Below are 19,503 nucleotides of genomic sequence, written 5' to 3'. Positions count from 1 at the left end.
CATCGCTGCATCTGGCTTTCACAACAAAATGACCCATGTTTGCACTGGAAAGTTCTGATTACAAACATTACCGTCTTTCAGCCCCGCTCATTGCAACATACAGCACGCCATGTTGCGTCTACCATCACGGATGGTGGATATCATGCCACAGAGACAAAGCTAGAATCCATTTCACAGAGGCACAAAATCCACTCTAGGATTTACCTGTCTGAAGCGTCAGAAAGGAAGAGAGGTAAGACAACAAGCAGAAGATTTGTGTCCTATGTGATGGCTAGCTGTCTGGATTAATGCAGTATGGCTAGGTTTTGATAATAAAGTAAACTGGTCCTATCTGCTTTATTGAATTTATCCACATTGTCTGCAAGTTAATCCTTTGTGTCTCCACCAATTGATGTCACCACAGTTTATGAGGATCCAGAGAGCAGCATAGAGTAAATGTAGCCAGTAAAAGTGAAATACAAACAAAATTACATTTTAAAGAGTGTTATTTTACAGGTTTTCCTTCCCTAATCCCTTCCTCTGTTTGGGATTTGGTAATCTTTGCCTGTCTTTTACGATCAGTTTCAGGCAGTAATATCTTTCCACAGTTTTTCCAGCACAGATCTGCTCCCCAGTTTCTCTCAGAAAACTGGACATAGTCCTATCATTTTATTTTAAGTGTAGTAATTATAACTAAACAAAAGGCCTGGCATATCAGGTGTGTCAAAAGAAGCTCTAAATTACATTTGATGGGTGCATCATTCCCTATGAAGTTTCACACATACCCTGAAAAAGTATTAATACAGGCTGGGCTTTAATGGATTAATACTTTTGAGCTTCATACATAAAGCAAATTCTTCCCAGATACCCTCTGCAAGTCCAGTGAACTCAGTGGGGTTAAATGGGGTGCAAGGCAGGGTAGAACTTGTCTTGTAGGGCCCAACACGCTGCTGCATCCCCCTTGAAATCACTGGAATTACACCAATACAGAATTTGGCCCTTTGGCCCAGATTTGGAAAGGTACTTTGGTATTGCAGCAGTCAGCATTGCACCACCCAACTGGTGAAGTCCCTAAATGCTTTTTGAAAATGCAATTTAGGCTCCTAAATCAGTTAGATGTGACACTGAGGGCAGTAATGCAAAAATATCTTTAAAACATCTGGCCCTTACGTTATTTTAAGCACCAATAGACTATTTCCATTGTGGAAAGAGACTGTGTAGTTTCAAAGTGACCAGTATTAATCCCTCAAGTGAGATACTGCCTGGTATGCTTTAAGGGTGAGTTCTCATTTAAACAGGGGTAGAAGCACACACTGCCAATTCTGCTAAAGATCCCAGTCTCTTACACAATTGCCGTGGCTCAGTTTTTCAAACATCACTTCTGAAATTGCACATGCCCATTTTGCACGTGCAGGCTTAAATCAGATATGCACATTTATCTACTTGATTTGCAGATGTAAATACCTTGCTGTGCCTACCAGTGAGTGTGCATGCAATAGGCCCCATCCAAGACAAACTTGAATGACTCCATTAACTCCAAGTAGGGCCAGATTTGCTTGTGCAGGTTTAGAGGCCAGCTTGAAAATTTGGAAAGAGAACTTTCCAGGCATCTCACCAACTTATGGATAATTTTAAAAGTGTATCCTTTGCAAAGAATTACATAGCTATAAATCTTTATAGTGGTTTGCGTGGTATGTTAGTGTTTCTGCTTCAGTCCCAGATGATACCAAGAAATGCAGAAGTACCCCAATTGTCGAGGATTAGGGGAAGTTTTGGTCAAAAAATTGGGTCAGAGTTTTTTTGGGTGCACCCATTCTCAATATCAGCAATCTCCAGTTCAACTTAAAGGATATAAGTGAGAGGGAGGGAAGGTCCAAGTTTCTTCTTCAACTATTAAAATGTAACAAAAAAATAAAACCAGATAAACGTTTGCTTTGTGGTCCACTGGGGGAAAAAGAAAATATTCAGAGGGGTGTCAGCATGAAAAGGTAATCTCTCCCATATGACTTGGTGACTCTGTGTTAACTTTCTTTATATGACTGCTCAGATTCATTATGTTTGTTTTCTTGTGGGATGGCAAATTGCCATCTTCATGAAGGCAGCTCACCGCAGCACCATGACCTGTGGTTAACATGTCAACTGAGTGCCAGTTCCAAAGAAGTTGATTCCTTGACAGAATTCCAATGTGGAACACTAAGAAAAGAGGAAGGGGTTGATTCAAGTTCCTAAAGAGCTCGTGCAGACTTGTGTCAGCCATTAATTAGTATGTTGATTGGAATATTCTCTGTTGTGTGGATGTTGGGTTTTTTCCCCCTTCTTATACTGACTAGCCAAGCCACTGTCTAAGAGCCCTGAGCCAGATGCTAAGCTAATGAAAAATAATTGTAGCTACACAGAAATCAGTGGAGCTATGCTGATTTACAGCAGTTGAAGCTCTTGCTTTCTATGTAATAAAATAAGGCAGTATTCCAGCCATTGTAATAACCTCCACCCTCACACAGGGGGTTGGTATACCTTCTCCTTTTATGCCTGCTTTACAGAGAAAACATGACATGTCAACAACTCTCAGATTTGTAGGAAATACCACTTAAAAAAATATTGGAGACCTTGCTCCCCAAAGGAAACATTTGAAAAAGCTTTCCTGCTCCCTTCCAGCTACTTTCATCTCTGACTCACAGCATGAAAATGAAAGATACTATTAGAAGGAATTTTTCTTTCTAAGGGTTTGTTTAAACAGTATTAAATTAAATTGGGTATGGATCTCCTGTGCTTTACCATTTCTTAATCCTTCCCAGTATACTTATAGAAAGGGAGAGTGCACGCACGCACGCACTTATTTTAAAAATACTAATTCAGTAATCTTCACCTGAAATATTAAAACAATGATTCTAGAAGCAGTGCATGGCTCAGTAGATTGGTAAGGGCTATTGAACCTTTCCCTTCTTGATTAGAGGTTTGACTAGTGGTGATTGACAGTTTACCATCTGACATGTCTCTCTGGTGACTGCCACAGACTATGGGATATAACAACAACAACTGGAAGTCAGCCTAACTCCTTGGTAGGGTTTTCAATACTGGGGAATTGACCAGGCACTGCTCTGCTTCCTCAATCTGCTCTTCTATGGACAGAGACCCCATACAGCTCCAACACAGGATACATGAGATGTCAAATCTAGAAATGGTCAAAAAGCGTACTTCTTTCACACTCACCCACCCTTTTAATTTCATGAACAAAATTTGAAAAGTGACATATATAAAATTAAAAATGAAAAACTGCAAACATTGAGGATTCCCCCTACCCATGTTTTCCTCTTTTTTTCCTTTCCTTGCCCTTCTCCTACTCCCATTGGGAGGATGGAAAAAGGGAAGAAAAGGGGAAAGTGATGGGCAGGAAGACGAGGCAGAAAGAATGAGAAAACCAGAAACATTTTAGAGTTTGGTTTTCATATTTTTTTGGTCAAGAAAAATTGGAAAGTTAAAAACCAAATTTTCCTCACCGTTTGGTTTTAAAAGGAATGGGGACATTTTTTCCAATCTAAAACCATGATGAACATTTTTTTTTCCAGCCAGCTCTAGTCCAGCCCTTTTGAGCAGCCTGCTCCAAAACTATGTAGAGATGCAATGGTGGTTCTGATTTGTCTGGGACCTTTTGCACCCAAAGGTATGCAGGGATGAGGTAGGAGCATTTGGGCCATAGTCATTAGAATTGGTCTCAGTGAGCCAGTGTTAATGGATAGTAATATGCAATAGGTTCGTGTTAATGTATAGTAAACACATTAAATCTTCTGTGCGTAATCTAAATTTTTAAAATGCACACTTGAAAATGTCTAAACAAACTTTTAGGATGTTTAGCAGTGGTATTCTCATTACATCACCTGCTATATTTTATAAAAGAATCTACTTTCAGGCAGCTAATTGTGGTAAATCTGGCCACTTATCCTGGCCTAGGAGGACATTATTGTCATCATTATGCTAAACTTCATGGCAGCAGCAGCAGACACACTCCTCACATCCCCCTCCTCTAAAAGCAAAGGGTCCCATCATTTGCATGGCTACAGAATCTGCTTTAGATAGTAGCAGTATGCGACACACAACTGAGTTCTGATTGCACCCCAGAGAAGGCCATGCCACACATTCACAGTTAGTCAGTTCATTGGAGTAGAAAGTTTCCTTCCAAATGGTAAAGGAAAAAAGTCAAATATTTGGTTTCCTCACATCATGATGCCTGTGAAGAATACAAAGTATAATCTACAGTTATATTATGCCTGTGAGGTATGCTCTAAGTGATAAGGGGTTATGGTCATCCTCTCTCACTTATTGTATAAATTGATCAGACTGATATTTGCCTATTTCTAAGTAGAGTGTTTGCCTCATTTCCTCCAATCTAGCTGATGTGTCTGGAGCACCATGGCAGAGTCATAGTAAAAGACAGACCAAGCGAACAGTTGCATTCAAAACTATTTTAAAAGGAAGTAACAAGAGAAGCTTACATTGCTGGGACTATGGCTAAGGTTTCTTTACATTTCCATTACAGCCTCTGGGCTTTGAGGGGCTTATAAAAACAGCCACTTTAATGAATGCCAGGACAACATTTGGCTTTCAGTGTGCCAGTTTCTCAAAGCTTTGGCTAACATGAGCTTCAGATAAACATTCAATTTTTTTGGAGATTATCTGAACCAAAGTGAACCTCTGAAACTTTTAAGTTTTGCCCACAGTTAGTGACAATTCAGGTCTTTCTTGATCTGGTTACCTTAATTGTGGGAAACTTTTGCTATTCTGCACAAGAAAGTACAGTGACTGTATTCTCCTTCCTGTGAATAGGGAGCTTTTCCTTGCCTGTCCCCATACACTTCTGAGCCAAAACAACCCTGGTATAAAGAAATGCAATTCCATTGAGTAGTTGCATCCATATAACCCAGATCTAAATTAGTCCTCTAGGATGATATTCTAGCCCTACTGAAGTCAGGGGCAGAAGTCATATTGATTTCAGTGCAGCCAGGATTTCACACCTAGTGTCTAAGAGTGCAACAATTGACAGAATAGAGTAGGAGAAGGTGAATTGATTCAGATTAAACAAAAAGCACATCTGATTCCAAATCCTCAACCAAAGCTCTACTCAGACCTAAAGAACTTTTTGTTTAAAGCTCTATTAACTTTCCTTGGTTGTTCCGTTTCATACACCTGCATTTCTAGGCACAGTCTAGAATTGGAAAGATCAAAATACCATGAGAGAAGCTCTTCTTGCAGTATTTCAGGTCTGATCTACAGCAGAAAGTAGAGCAAATCCCTCAGCAGACCCAGTTTTGATACATTTTCCAGCACAACTTTGTTTACCACAATGTATTTTCTGAATTTAGAGTTGCTTCTCTGAGTGGAACCTCCAGGCCTTTTGAGATTTACCCATCAGTAGATGTACTTGAACCGCAGACACACAGTCCACCAATATCTAAGTAGGTGGAAAGCACAAAAGGATTGCTATGGACTGCCTCCTGTTGATGTTGGACAATTTGCTGTATGGCATATCCCTTCTCTGAACTATACATTTGTTCCTGGAGGTGTATGTTACTAGAAAACTGAGGCTTTTCGTTTTCTATGTACTGCACCTCTACATTTCTAAGCAATCTCCTGACACAGACAGTAGCCATTTTGCTGACAGCTGCTACAGCCTGGAATAGAGTAGATGCACACACTGCTCTCTCATTGTATTCTGACTTTGTTCATTCTTGGTTTTTTACTTGATGTAAAGGAAAAATTGTAAGCTGAAAGCACACACTTTCTACTGTGTGGATGGGAACAAGAATAGGCGGTAGAGCAACAAGTGTAAGAGTGTTGCAGCTGTTGTAAATATGTCACACTCCCTTCTTTTGTCATATATTGTAATCATGTTCTTTGAATGTAATTCACTTAATGAATGAATGATGTGTTAAAAATAAGTTGGCCTTGCTGTTTCCAGGACAACCACCACCTGTGCCTTTCCTCTGTCAAAAGGAGCTATTTTCAGAACCTGAAAATGATTATTAAGAAAGAAGCATGCACATTCAAAGCATACCAGATTTGAATAGGTTATGCTAATAGGACAGTTGCTGTTCAGTAAGGTGCCTGCTGCACAGGGGAGCACAAGATAGGACTAGCTTGTAAGAAAGCAGAGATGTAATGTGCGTAATTTTCAATCTCTTTCAGATAGTTAGAGCAACTCAGCAAGCAGCACTTCTTGCCTCTAGGACAGAAATCTATAGATTGAAGTGTTGGCTGGGAACATGCGTGTGTTCCCTCAGTCGACACTTCTAGATCACTATAGGGGATACCCAGTTATTGTGTTGCAGGTGAAGCTTTCAAATTAGAGATGCTGGTTGTTTTAGTGACTACAGTCACACACTCTCGGTGCATTTTATAGAGAAGAGGAGAAGTTGGGTAGCCACAACTCTTTACCAAAACTTCAGTTGGGTCAAATTCAGTCCTAAGTGCAGTACTTTGACTGTAATGGAGATGTGACTTCTTTCCCCAGGTAAACGTGTCTGGCCCAAAAGGATCAAGGCAAAAGACATTAAAATCTTCATGGTGAGAAAAATTACACACAAAAACTCCATTTAGAAATAATCAGAAGGAACTGAGGTGATAATTTGGCCAATGGGATTGGTTTGCCATGCTAGCTATTCAGTTGTTTAGCTGAAGCTGAGAGTGTAGTTTTGTAACCATCATGGCCGTTTTCTGTGTACTACACCTATAAATTTCTATTGTGTCAATCTGGCCACAAAAGCTGCCATTTTATGCGGCAAAGTCGATGCACCATGTAACATAAAAGGGGCAGACACAGTGCTCTCAGACATTTTTCTTCTGCTCTCCTATTTTGCGGTTCCTCTTGCTCTAAAATCAAAGTCATTCTGATTCCAAGTATACAATTACTCTTGGATGATGAAAACACAACAGACATACCTGGACCTCTTGCATTTGACAGTTTGGCCTGGAAATCTCATACCAATCACAAAAACACCCTCTTTTTCATTCCCAGCCAGAACTCAAAGGCACAAATATGAAAAATAAGGTTAACTGAACTTTTTCAAATCTCAGAAGCGTTTCTATTAGGATGGAGTTTGGAGCATATACTTGCAGTGAGGGTGGGAAGGCCAATCCTTCAGTAACACCTCATCTCACCGATTATGCAATATTTCTTTGTAAGTTGAAAATAAACAAAACTCAGCGCATTAAAAGCCTGGAGGAGCCAGGCTTTTTCTTCATTGTATGGAAGCTTTTATCACACTCCACATCTGCACTTAACTTCTCATTAACAACAGCAAGGCTACCTACAGTCCTGTATCAAGGGATAAAAAAACCCTTGCCTTAAAAACTGATGTATGTGCCCCAGCAACCCAAGTCTGTTTCAGACATAAGTGGAGGTATAGCTAAGGAGGAGGAATGGTTGATGTGACTTAGCATGTGATGTGGCTCATCTCCATTGTTAGTCACATCTTGGTAGCTGGAGAATTGTATGAGAGCAAAATAAGGAGCAAATATATTCTGGGCCCATGGGATTGGTAAGAAGAGACCTATCACAGCCTGGGCACTGAGCTAATACTAGTGAGCATAAATTGGAGCACTTTCCATTGCTTTTCGTGGTGTTCCATTATCTTATGCTAGGGGTGAATTTGGCCTGGTATTTAGTCATGATGCTTTCTGTGGGCAATAAAGAAGAGACACAAGACCTGGCTGTAAATCTAGAGACAGAATACCACATTGCTCTAGATCAGGGGTGGCCAAACTTACTGACCCTCCAAGCCGCATACAACAATCTTCAGACGTTCGAGAGCCCAGGGTGTGCCTGCCAGGGATTGGGACTTCGGCCCTGCAGCAGGGTGGTGGGGCTACGGACTTCATCCCTGGGGGTCTCAGGACTTCAGCCTTGCAGGAGGTGCCGGCCTTGCTCCTGCTGAAGCCCTGAGCCCTGCAGTTGTGCCTCATGGGGCTGAAGCCTCAAGACCCCCCCCCCCCACTTCCCACTGGGAAGTCCTATCACCTTGCTGTAGGGCAAAAACCCTGAAATTCCATCCTCCCCCCCACCCCCTTCTGGTAGGTGAAGAATGGATGGGAGTGCTACGTGAGCGACACTTTGATTGTAAAAGAGCCGCATGTGCCTCGTAAGCCACAGTTAGAGACACGGTAATGTGTGTCTAACTCTCTGGCCTAGCAAAGGCTGGGAGGGTTACTGTCCTGAGGAGAAGGAGCACCTTCTGTTACTTTCTAGTGAACCACCCCATGTAACAAGAGTGCTGGAGAGAGCTCAATCCTACAGTGCTGGGCGTGGTATAAGGAGATAGATATTTCAAGTCAGGCAGTAAGGATTAGTCAGCATGATTGTGGAACCCAGGGAAGAAGAGAGGAAAACGCATTGCAATACTTCCCCTTTGTACATCTTTCATCAAGTCACAACTTCCCTTCAGAGAGGATTCTAGAAAAGTCTCAATTTCCATTCACACAAAGAGAATGCCTTGTTCCATCAACTGAAATAATGAGGCCCACTTGTTCCTTTGGAAGTAAAGGAACAGCAGACAATGAACTGAACTGACAGCTCTTTAGGAACCATCAAAACTCATGACAGTTTTAGGACTTTTTTTTTAAAAAGGAAACAAAGTATGCAATTAGTGACTCAAAGTCACAGCAGGCTAGATGGCCCAATTGCTATTAATGCAATTAGAGTCAATGTCATGATAGCACTCACACTTGTTTGAAGTCAAGGCCTCCATTATGTCAAGAAGTTCATGGCTGCTTTTTTTTTAAAACCATTACAAAGGACAAGTGATGGCAACTGAAGTCATTCTTTGATGTCACCTGTAGTGTGAAGCAGGGATGATTGTAAGTTATTTGGAACAGGAACTGTCTTCTGTTATAAGCTTACACAGTGCCTAGCACACTGGGGCCTTGATCCATGCTACTGCAATATAACAGGGGCATAGCCAGAAGTGATTTTCTGGCAGGCCCTGTGATTGACTCAGGTGGGCCTGGGCCACTTCCTGCTTCCAGTCAAGTGACTGGAAGCAGGAAGTTTGGGAAGTGAAGGGCCAAGAAACTAAGATGCCGGATGCTCCAGTTACCTTGGCAACTGGTGTTTCAGACAGCTTAGTGATTCTCTACTGGTCACTTCCCGAACTTCCTGCTTCCGGCCACATATCTGGAAGCAGGAAGTTTGGATAGCGACCAACTTACAGGGTAGCTTAAGTAGAGCATTGGCAGCAGAAACAACAGATTGGGTGGGCTGGTTTTCAAAGTGGGTGGGCCGTGGCCCACCCGTAGCTCCACCCCTGCAAAACAAATAAAATAAACTAGCTTTCTTGTGCAAATTTTCATATAAGTGGATGTGACCCAGGCAACCCATGTGGGATGGGAGGAATACACAGTTGAGTCTATACGCAGGGACTTACCTAGATGGCATGTCGCCTAGACGGACATGTTTCCTCTGTGACTCCGTCGTCACAATCTCTCACCCAAGGCGGCTGTGTATGGTCTCTGCCAAAACCTAAAAACTCGCTGATTGTCATGGTTACTGTGGGAAGTATGTATGGAAAATATTTTAAGAGTTATGTAACAGGTAGAATATAGTCTTCCAAAGCTTCTAGTGGTGAAACTGGTCACCTGGGGCTGGTTAGTCTCAGAGCTAGCTCAGCCAGGAGCGAGAATAATTGACATCTATTGACCCAGCCTGGCCAAATATTCATAATCTAGAGACAGTGTAAGCTTGGGCCTTTATAAAGCATAGAAGAGCCCTAAGACAGACCTTGAATGGGTCCATCGAGGTAAGCTGAAGTTAAAGAAAGGCCCTAGTTATGAAGAGAAACAAGAGGACTGAAAAGGAACTGCATAAAAAGGACAAAGAAGGGCACAACTTGTGTCACACAAGATAGGATCAATTATGGAGACAACACTTTGCCACCACAAGTGCCATGAAACCTGGATCCCAGTTCTCTCAACCAGACAAGCACTGAACAGACTGACCATTGGGTGAGAAATACCTTAGACAGGAAAGGAATTTAATAATATAGGCTTCAGCTTGCATTTTATATACTTTTAAATCTGTAACCAACTGTCCAGTCCTTATACTTGCTTTCATTTGAATCTTTATCTTAAGCTTTGTCAGATAAACTTCTGTTTAGTTTTACTATAGACACAAGTAAGTGCTGTGTCCAAAGGAGACTGTTGAATTGAGGTGAAGCTAGTGCATGGGGGACGCTGCTTCCAGAGGCAGCGAATGTGTGTATTTTGGGAGTCCAGCAGTCAAAGGACTGGGTGCTTGAGTAACAAAGTAGGGTATACAGACAGGTTGGAGGGACTTGTTTCCTGCAGCCAGAGCAGAATTCTGGGGGCTAACTATCTCCACAGCTTTAACCACAAGTTCTCTCTGTTTTGCCCCAGGGACTCACTCAGGCAGCCCACAGGGTGGGGGTGTGCAAATTGCTAGCCTGCAGAGGGAAAGTGTGGGGTTTGCAGAGTCCAGAGTGGTGTGCTTGTGTTGCCAGTGTCTGGTAGTTTTGGGCAAGTTTCCCTCTGGGGGTACAGACAAGGCTCCTTTGTTCTATAAAGCAGGTGGTAGTGATTTATCCTGTGCCCCTTAGGTAATCCCCAAAGTGTCACAGCAGACATTTAGAGAGTACACATACATGTTTATATATAAACTATGAGAAGTGTTAGCCTCCCTTGATAGATATTTAATGCGTCACCTACAGTTAAATATTTTGGATGTATGTGTCTATATGTGCACACGCAGTAGGCCACCCTTCAGAAAATTCCATCCATTTGAAAGGCTCTACTTTCTATCCATATTCCTTATCTTTAAAATCAGGAATCTCTCTGAAACTATAAATGTGTTTCACCAGGGTGTGTGTGTGTGTGTGTATATATATATATTTTTTTTCTTTCTTTCTTTCTAAATTTTCTTGTTAGGTTTTATAATACAAAGAAGAAAACATTGTACTCTCCCATCAAACTAGAAAGGGGATTAGTGGATTTCACAGGTAAAGGCAGGGGGCATGGATCAGCATTCACAGTGTGCTCCCTGTCAATACCTGACCCAAGCTGGGGAAGCTAATGATCCAACCAGCAGACCAAATGTGGTGATGAATCCTGGTCATATGCCATCTGAGGCACTTTGTGCATATGCTAAGACTACAGGTGGAGGCTAGCCCATTTGATCCTCCAGGAATGATAATAGAATGGGATGGAAGCAAGGCCCTTCACTCCACCCCGGTGCTTCCACATGGTGATGAGCAGGACACAAAATACTGAGAATTTCATCCTACACCTATCATGGATGTGCAGCTTCTTCCTTCCTCTTATTCCTGCCCCTTTTGCCTCCATTTTATCTACTATATTAACTGAGTGCCTTCTAACCCACCCACCCACCAACAAAGGCACTAGTGGATTTCATGTCTCCTTTTACAGGTCAGATTTGAGCTTAGCATAGGGAGGGATTTGGAAATAAAGGGATGTTTGAATTAGGATCGTCACTTGTAATGGAAAGGCTCTCAGCATTTCCTAAATATGGCTTTGCAACATTACTTAAAGTCAGACTCTGGATTTGCCTGATCTCCTCTGGAAGGTAGTTCCATAGCCAGATCCGCTCAGAACGCTTTGTACCCAGCTCTCACATGCCTCATCCTAAGCTTTGAGATCCACATTGTGCCAGAGGAGTGCTGCTGTCTCAGTGATTCATAAAGCAAAAATTGATCTTTGACATAGCTGGGGCTTGTTGTTTTGAAAATGAGGACCACGCCATTAAACGAGCATTGGATAGCAAGTGGGAACCAGTAGAGCATATCAGGCCTCATGGTGACCTGAGCTATGGAGATGGGGCAGCCGCATTCTGTACCAGCTGTTGCCTGCACATCATCTTCACATTCTGCTTCAGATGCAATAAGTTAGTGATCCAGCCTCAAGATGGCTAATGCATGGATAACTGCAGAGGGACAGAGTCCCCTAGCAAGCTGGAAGTGAAAGGCAGCATTTTTGGAAATGGAGGCTACGCGACTCCCTGCTCTCGTTTTTCTAACCACACCAACAACTTTCTCCTAGTCCCCTCATTTTTCCTCACTAGACAGCCCAGTGCACTTCAGTCCACCACCGACAGACTCATCCTCACTCCGCTTCCCTCCCATCAACTTCTGACTCACTGATTGCTCATGTTCTCTCAGCCCACACTTCAGGATCACTGAAGGGAAACTGCTGAAGTCCACTTCAGGATCACTGAAGTCCATGCTATTGTCCAAGGGACAAGTGACTTATGCAGATATAACTGTTGACCACATGGATTTGCTACAGTATATCGTTTTGGGGGTTTAGAAATCCCCCCTATCCTGCTGAGACAATTCCATTGACCAACACTGAAATTTTGAGATTGTTATAAAACATTCTTTTACAGCCAGACAGGTGGCATATATAGGCTTCAGGATCGTACCACCTTCCACATACAGTCTAATTCAGCGTGGACTTGGACTAAACCACAACAAACCATGTGTGCTTGTGCAAATGTGGAGTCCCATGGAAATGAATATTCTAAAAAACACTGAGCGACACTAAATGTTAAATGAATAAAATGGCACTTAAATTATGATTTTGCAGTTCATTAAGGGAGCTATTTGCATAGGACAGCCCTGCTCAGCCACCTCTGCTAAGTGGCACTATTAGGCATCTGAAAGCACTACTCGGTTCAGGGGAGAAAAACAAAAAAAAAAAGAACCAAACAAACTTGCCAGGTGGATCATTCCATTAGTTCTCCACACTCACTGATCTTTGGAGTGATGCTCAGTTGGAGAGGCACTGTGGTCTAATCACAGTGCTGAATACATGGAACTAGGAATAAAAAAAAAATCTAGTCCTGGATCTGTCACTAACTCATTCTGTGGCCTTGCCATAGGTACACAATTGAATAGTCCAGTGTCAAGCCAGTGATTCCAGTCAAGTTATGAACAATGGATATACTGAGCTACTCCATAAACAAGAATTGTTTCAAAAGCTAAATGGCAACAATATCTAACATCATTTACAAAAGCCAAGAGATTAAAAACAAGGAAAGGAATAGTTAAGATCATCATTAATCTTCCACTGCCCACAGAAACATGAACTTGTGATTGGTTAAAAAAAAACAGATTTCATTTTCATGTAATGTTAACTGAGTTTTGAAATAAGCCTTTTTATTTAGGGGCATTTCCGTTTCAAGAAAATATTTGTGTGCATGCACATGTGTTTGCAGATAACCAGAAATAGTTACTTTTGTTTGTTTGTAAACAAATGGGGTTGGGGGACCAAGACAGATCTTCAAAGGCGTTAGCAAGGATTAAGTGCCTAAATACTTTTGAGAATCTGTGCCAAGAAGTTTTATTTTTTTTTAATAATTATATAATATATATATATATATATATATAAATAAATAAAAACAAAAACAAGGACTGAGCAGCCCTGTCCAAGCTAATAATGGCTGGAAACCAACATCCATATTGCCACAGCAGCACGCAGATGGTTGTGGTAAAGGCTGCTCTCATTTGTGCTGGCTAACAATGTCCCCCAGGAAGCAGGTGAGGTGTGTTCATGGGCTCATCCTCTCTTCTGAACTAGCTAGTGGTCTGGAACAGGCACTGAAGGAAGTACACACTGCAGTCTATGACAGGATGTACCAGTTGTCACTCCTATGCACACTCTGCCGGTACCACCGGAAGCTTTCTACTTGCCTCTGCAGGCAGAATGCTTCTGGGGAAGTATCCCATTTCTTTCAGCTGCAGCAGTGGCTTTCCACTCCACAATACTGATCACAGTAAATTAGGATTTGGTGTTAGTCTGTGATCTTATTTTATACTTTTGATAGTTTCAGAGGGGTAGCCGTGTTAGTCTATATACAGCAAAGACAACGAGAATTCTGTGGCACTTTAAAGACTAACAAATTTAATATTTGAAGACATTAGCTTTCACCTCCTACTCAATGGTTGTCATTAGTACCGGACTCCACCTCCCCCTGACTCCACCTCCCCCATTGTTCTCAATGCACCTGGAAACATAAGATACTTCTGTGTTTCCTATTTTCTGTATTACTGCATCTGAAGAAGAGAGCTAAGTCTCTCGAAAGCTAATGTCTTAAAATATTAAATTTGTTAGTCTTTAAAGTGCCACAGAATTTTCATCTATACTTTTGATTGTAAGCTTTGTGAAATAGAGATTCTCCCTTTTACATATGTACAGTGCCTAGCACAACAGGTTCCTGGTCTGTATTGAGGTGCATAGGTACTCGCAAAACAAATAAACCCACCACCACTACTGTGCAGATTATAATTTTTGTAGCGCACCTTTCCTCATGAAGGTTCCAAAAGTGCTATGAAGTTATATAGATGGAAAACATTTTAATTAAAACATTACATAATAAAACATATTTTGCAGTCAAATATGTTGGCATTCAAGAACTCTAGTTAGGGTCTGATCCACAAATTATTGAAGTCAATGGCAAACTTTTCCATGGGCTTGACATTTGTCCAAGAGCTTGTCTGGCATATACAATATTTGATTCCATGAATTCTCTGCATATTCTGAAATACAGCCTTTCAAACCTTTTCATAGCGTGAACCACACCTTAGAGCAGTGGTTTTCAAACTGGAGTATGGGTAATCCCGTAATGGTGGATAACACACTTTATTTAGTAAGACTGGCAATCTAATCATAGGCATATTATGACCCGTCTCAGATGGGGATATGTGGTAGACTATATTATTTACAGCCTAAAAAGTTGGAAAGCCACTGCCTTAGAGGTTTGCCTCCCATTCTCAGTTACAGATCACCTTCCCATTTGTGGTCACAATCATCTCTGTAGCAACTACTGCATTTTAGAAATTAGAAGAGTAAATATGAGGAAAGTATTTGCTGTATCTTTAGCTGTTGAGATGTAACAGCTGGAAATAAAAAGGAACACCAGGTGACCAGTCAGCTCTGTGTGGTCACCAGCCAGCATTCCACAGATCACAGTTCGGGATCTGCCAAACTAGGAGACGTACTCTTTGCAGTCCTTCAGTTAACCTGATTAGTGAATTTCTCTTTCAGTTGTGAGAGAGATATACATCTTTGTGACTATATGGATTTTCTTCATAGCAGTAACCATACTTCACCACAGGCTTCCAGCAAAAGGGTTAGAGCTCGCTTTCAGTTACCACCAGTGTAAATGCAGAATAGCTCCATTGGTCTTTTACTGGTTAATCCCTTTATTTGTTACTGCAACTCATATGTGGAATTCTAGGTACATTAAAAAAAGCACTGAGTGTTGCATCACATAGCACAGTACCTGGTAGGTGGTTAAAGAGACGCTGCTAATAAAAGTCTGACACATTGGCAGTAGAGGGTAGTTTTGTTTTTAAATATTGCAAAGCACAGAAGCCAGCTGTGTAATGAAATCCTGAGGCTACCCATTTGAAATTCTAATGCTTTTTATCCTCCAACATCCACAGCAGTTACCCCCAGCTGTGCTACCTTAAAAGCCTGCAATTTAAATTTTACCATAGGAAGTCACTTTATATAGAGAGCCAGGAGGCCAAAAGTGTGTTTAAGATTGCAGGCTAAATGGTGACAGAATGGAAAAGGAGACGGGGAATTGGAGATGTGGTACAAATTCCTTCTTGAGGATTGGTTTAAAAAGCATGGGCAGAGGACAAGTGAGAAAGGTTGTTCCTTTGCCATTTTAAAAAGACCACTCATCCCCTCATTGAGGTTAAAAGGAACACATCCATTGACTCCACCGGAAGCAAGAGTGGGCCCTAAATATTTACTGCTTGACTCATGGGTGTAACTAATGTCCTAATGCATATATCATTTGTATACTAATAGTGACAAATGGAAGATAGGCACATTAACATGTCAAGTAATCCATAAGGTAATAGGTACTCATAAATGATGCTGACAAAAATGGTGCATATCTGTATCTGTAATTTTCAGATGGTAAATTGGCATTATAAAAAGGAAATTGTTAGTTTCCAGAAGGTTAACAGTGCAAATTCTGGTATGTGCTTTAAACCAATTAAAGACTAACAGTGGATGAGGTGTCTGATTCAGGAGTTTTTTCTTTCCATAAACATGGCAAGATTATTAATGCTAATCTGTTCCCCCCCCCCCCCAGATATGACAGGTGATTAAAAGAGTCACTTTACTGGTTTCAAAGAAAAAAGATGTAACTGATCAGAACTTTTGATATGAAAAAAGAAAGCCAAGTTAGAAAAAGAAAGGCAGTTGTTTGAAGGTGTGAAATCAACAGAGCCAAGTTAGAGGATTTATCCATTTAAATGGCCTTAAACAAGACAATTGTAACTAAATTGCGCCCCTCCTCCATCATTCATAAACTCTCACTCAGGAGAGTGAAGTGAGCTATTTAAATGGCCAAGTTAGACAGGACACAACTGAGTTTAACCCCTTTGTAACTTGGCTCTTTTTGTAGATACCCTTTTTCATAGATGTGAAATGGTTTTGATTAGATCTTTTTAAACTGCTAGCCTGTTTGTGGGTTTTGAATGGGTTGTGCCAGTTGAATCTGTATTTTTGGACACGAATGTAGCCAACACAAGACATGCAAGTGCAGAGTGCTGCTAGGACGATATTGTTCCTGTGGAAAGGTGAACCCCGGGGTTCTCAAACTGGGAGTTGGGACCCCTCAGGGGTTCATGAGTTTATTATTGGGGGGTCACGACCTGTCAGCAACCGTGCATGCTGGGACTCCGACTGTCAGCCTGAGCTCTTCAGAGCTGGGTGCCCCAAAGGCACCACCACTGCCAGCAACAGCACAAAAGTAAGGACAGCATGGCATGGGGGGGGATGTTGTCACTTTTGGGAGGGAGGTCATCACAGCCTGAAATATTTTTAAAGGGGGTCCCAGGAAAAAGTTTGAGAACCCCTGACCCACTTTGGAGAAAGTGATGCAAAACTTCTGAAGTGTTTAAACAAGAGGTGTTAAACAAATTGTTGCCAGCTCATGATTGTCATGAGTCTCATAATTGTTTTCCTTAAAGCCCTAGCACCTGGAGTCAAGTGGATGTGTGAGGATTTCAGCCTTCATTCTTAAAGAAAAAAAGTACATTTCTAGCCATCATGTCTGTGACTAAAACTTCAAAATGTAACCCCAGTGCACCCTAAAGGCTCAAAAAGCAGATGGGGGAAAAACCCAAATCTATTATTTTTTACATAATCTCATGATTTTAAAGCCATTGTGATTTTTGATGGGCCGGACTCATTTTTGAACATGTGGGGTTGGCAACACTGGGGTTACTTTCTTCATTTTTAGCATGACTGCCCTTCTGGGTCCCAACTGGAATCAGAAACAAAGGTCAAAGTGCTACAAGAATCTACAGAGGTCAAGCCTCAGAATCAAGATCCAGGTTTCAGACACTATGCAGTTCGGGGTGCTCACATGATCTTTTTAAGAAAGCTGGATTTTGCAGCATGTGTGTGTTTGGAAGTGGGAATGCTGGAAGTTAGAGCTGATGTGGAAGTTATTCCCCCCCTCCCAAAAAAAAAAAAAAGCTTGATGAAAAGGATATTGTTTTCATTTTCATTGGAAACTTAAAATTTGGGGAGGAGGGTATATCAGAAAGCCAAACACTGAAATGTTTGGTTTCCAGCAACTGAAAAATTTAATTTCAGTTGCCAAAACCCAGAAACAAACATTTTGTGGGTTCTCATTGAATACAAATCCTACACATTGACAAAGAGAAGTTTCACTTATTTTTTTCTGCTCAGAAGCGTTTCAACAGAAAATCTGCAGTTATTACTACTGGAAATCTCATAAAATGCCCTATCTTCAGGAGATTTTTCCAGCCCAAGTATGCATCTTCTAAAAGGTTTGCATTCAGACTTTTGGGTACTTGGCCAAACCTGAATTCAGTTGCTATTAAGAATGCTTGCACCCTCAAACCCCAAGCAGTGAATTGGCCTTCCAGCCGTTCCAGTCTGAATGCTGATTTCAAACATTGTTGCCCCTTCCATGCAGGCCAACTACTTAAAGTTTGGGGCCTCATTGGTGTTCCAGGTGGGAGCAGAAATTGGTGAGAGTCAGGTATCTTTGTAAATAAACAGAACCGCAAAGATTGTACAGACTCCTGCGTCTCTGAAGGCAGGAGGAATCAGATCTCAGGAAACTGCTTCTTTGGATCACAGCACCCCTGAGAACATTTTGCCTACTTCCCTGACCCAAAAACCTCTTACCTGTTTTCTTCCAGAGTCTGCCTGTGCCACTGCTTTCAGCAGCTCCTTTGGGCTGTTTCATTGGTCCTCAGTTTCTGATTGGGTTCTGCCCACCCGCAAAACAGAACAGTACTCAGCAAAGCTTCCTGGTGGATTCACACACTTTTCTTAGGTGGCACTTACATCTACACTTATGCTAACTGAAGGGTACATTCACACTTCTCAGCCTCAATCCCATAATGACGTTTCACCCAACTCATAATATCATCATTCTAATGGTTATTTGATTAACAGTGGCTGTTTTTATAGCTACCTATGGCAGCACACAGAAAATATCACATCGCTATCCATTCTCACCTTGCCTAGGCCAAGTGATGGGATTTTATCTTTGTGGGGTGCCACAAGTGTCTCTAAAAATAACCTCACATTATAGCCGCTATGCTAGCTGCCAGAGATTGCAGGAAAGCGGTTGGCCTAGCAATCCACAAGAGAGTGAAGAGAAGAAACTGGGGCGCTGAGTCTAATAGAGGGGCAGTCTTCAAATATGAAGTAGCTAGGCTGCTCTGATGGAGTTTGCTGGGTAATCATATGGAGCAAAATTGGCTCCTTCCCACATGAAAGCAATTACTTTGCTTACTCTCTCTCCTACCTAAGAGGAAGCCATGGGAAGAAGCCAAGAAAAGTTAAGAGCAGTGAAAACAAAAATTCAATAATCCAGGGTTGTCACGGTCAAACTACAGTGTAGGCTCATTTTCTGCTGGGTGCACAGTCAATATTAGTGCATTTGAATTTAAACAAACCCCAAGAGCAGCAAAGAATCAGTTCTCAAATACAAGCACCTTGGGAATATGGCCCTTGATTTCACTTTGGATGGTCTCCAGGTGAGTTCCTCCCAATTGGCCCTCAGCACCCAATCCTGTGGATAGCTGAGCACCTGCAGCATCAACTAATGTCAACAGGAGCTAGCTGCAAGTGCTCATTGTCAGCTCTGGAGGGGCTCCCATGACAATTTACTAAGGATGAAACCAGTGCACTAGTTTGAAAACTCATGCACATTATGCCTCTGGGGCAGACGTGTAGCCACAGGAATCCAGCTCTACAAAGGATACCAGGCCATTTGCATACAAGTGCATGATTTCAATGGAAAACATCCCTATTTGACAATGCTCCTAATGGCAGCAGATTTACAACCTTGCTTGCAGCTAAACCTGTGAACAGTGACATCAGGCAAGAGGCATTTCAAAGTACAGTCTGCAAGCAAACCATGGTATTCACTTCATTGCTTGAAAGGCACAGCGGGAATAAGTGGAGGAGCCCGAGGGGCTGAGTCCATAACTGATG

This window comes from Emydura macquarii, unplaced genomic scaffold, assembly GCF_026122565.2.
Source record: "Emydura macquarii macquarii isolate MOO-44397 ecotype Brisbane River unplaced genomic scaffold, CSIRO-AGI_Emac_v2 contig_3517, whole genome shotgun sequence".
NCBI classification, from domain to species: domain Eukaryota; kingdom Metazoa; phylum Chordata; order Testudines; family Chelidae; genus Emydura; species Emydura macquarii.
This window is presented reverse-complemented; position numbering follows the sequence as displayed.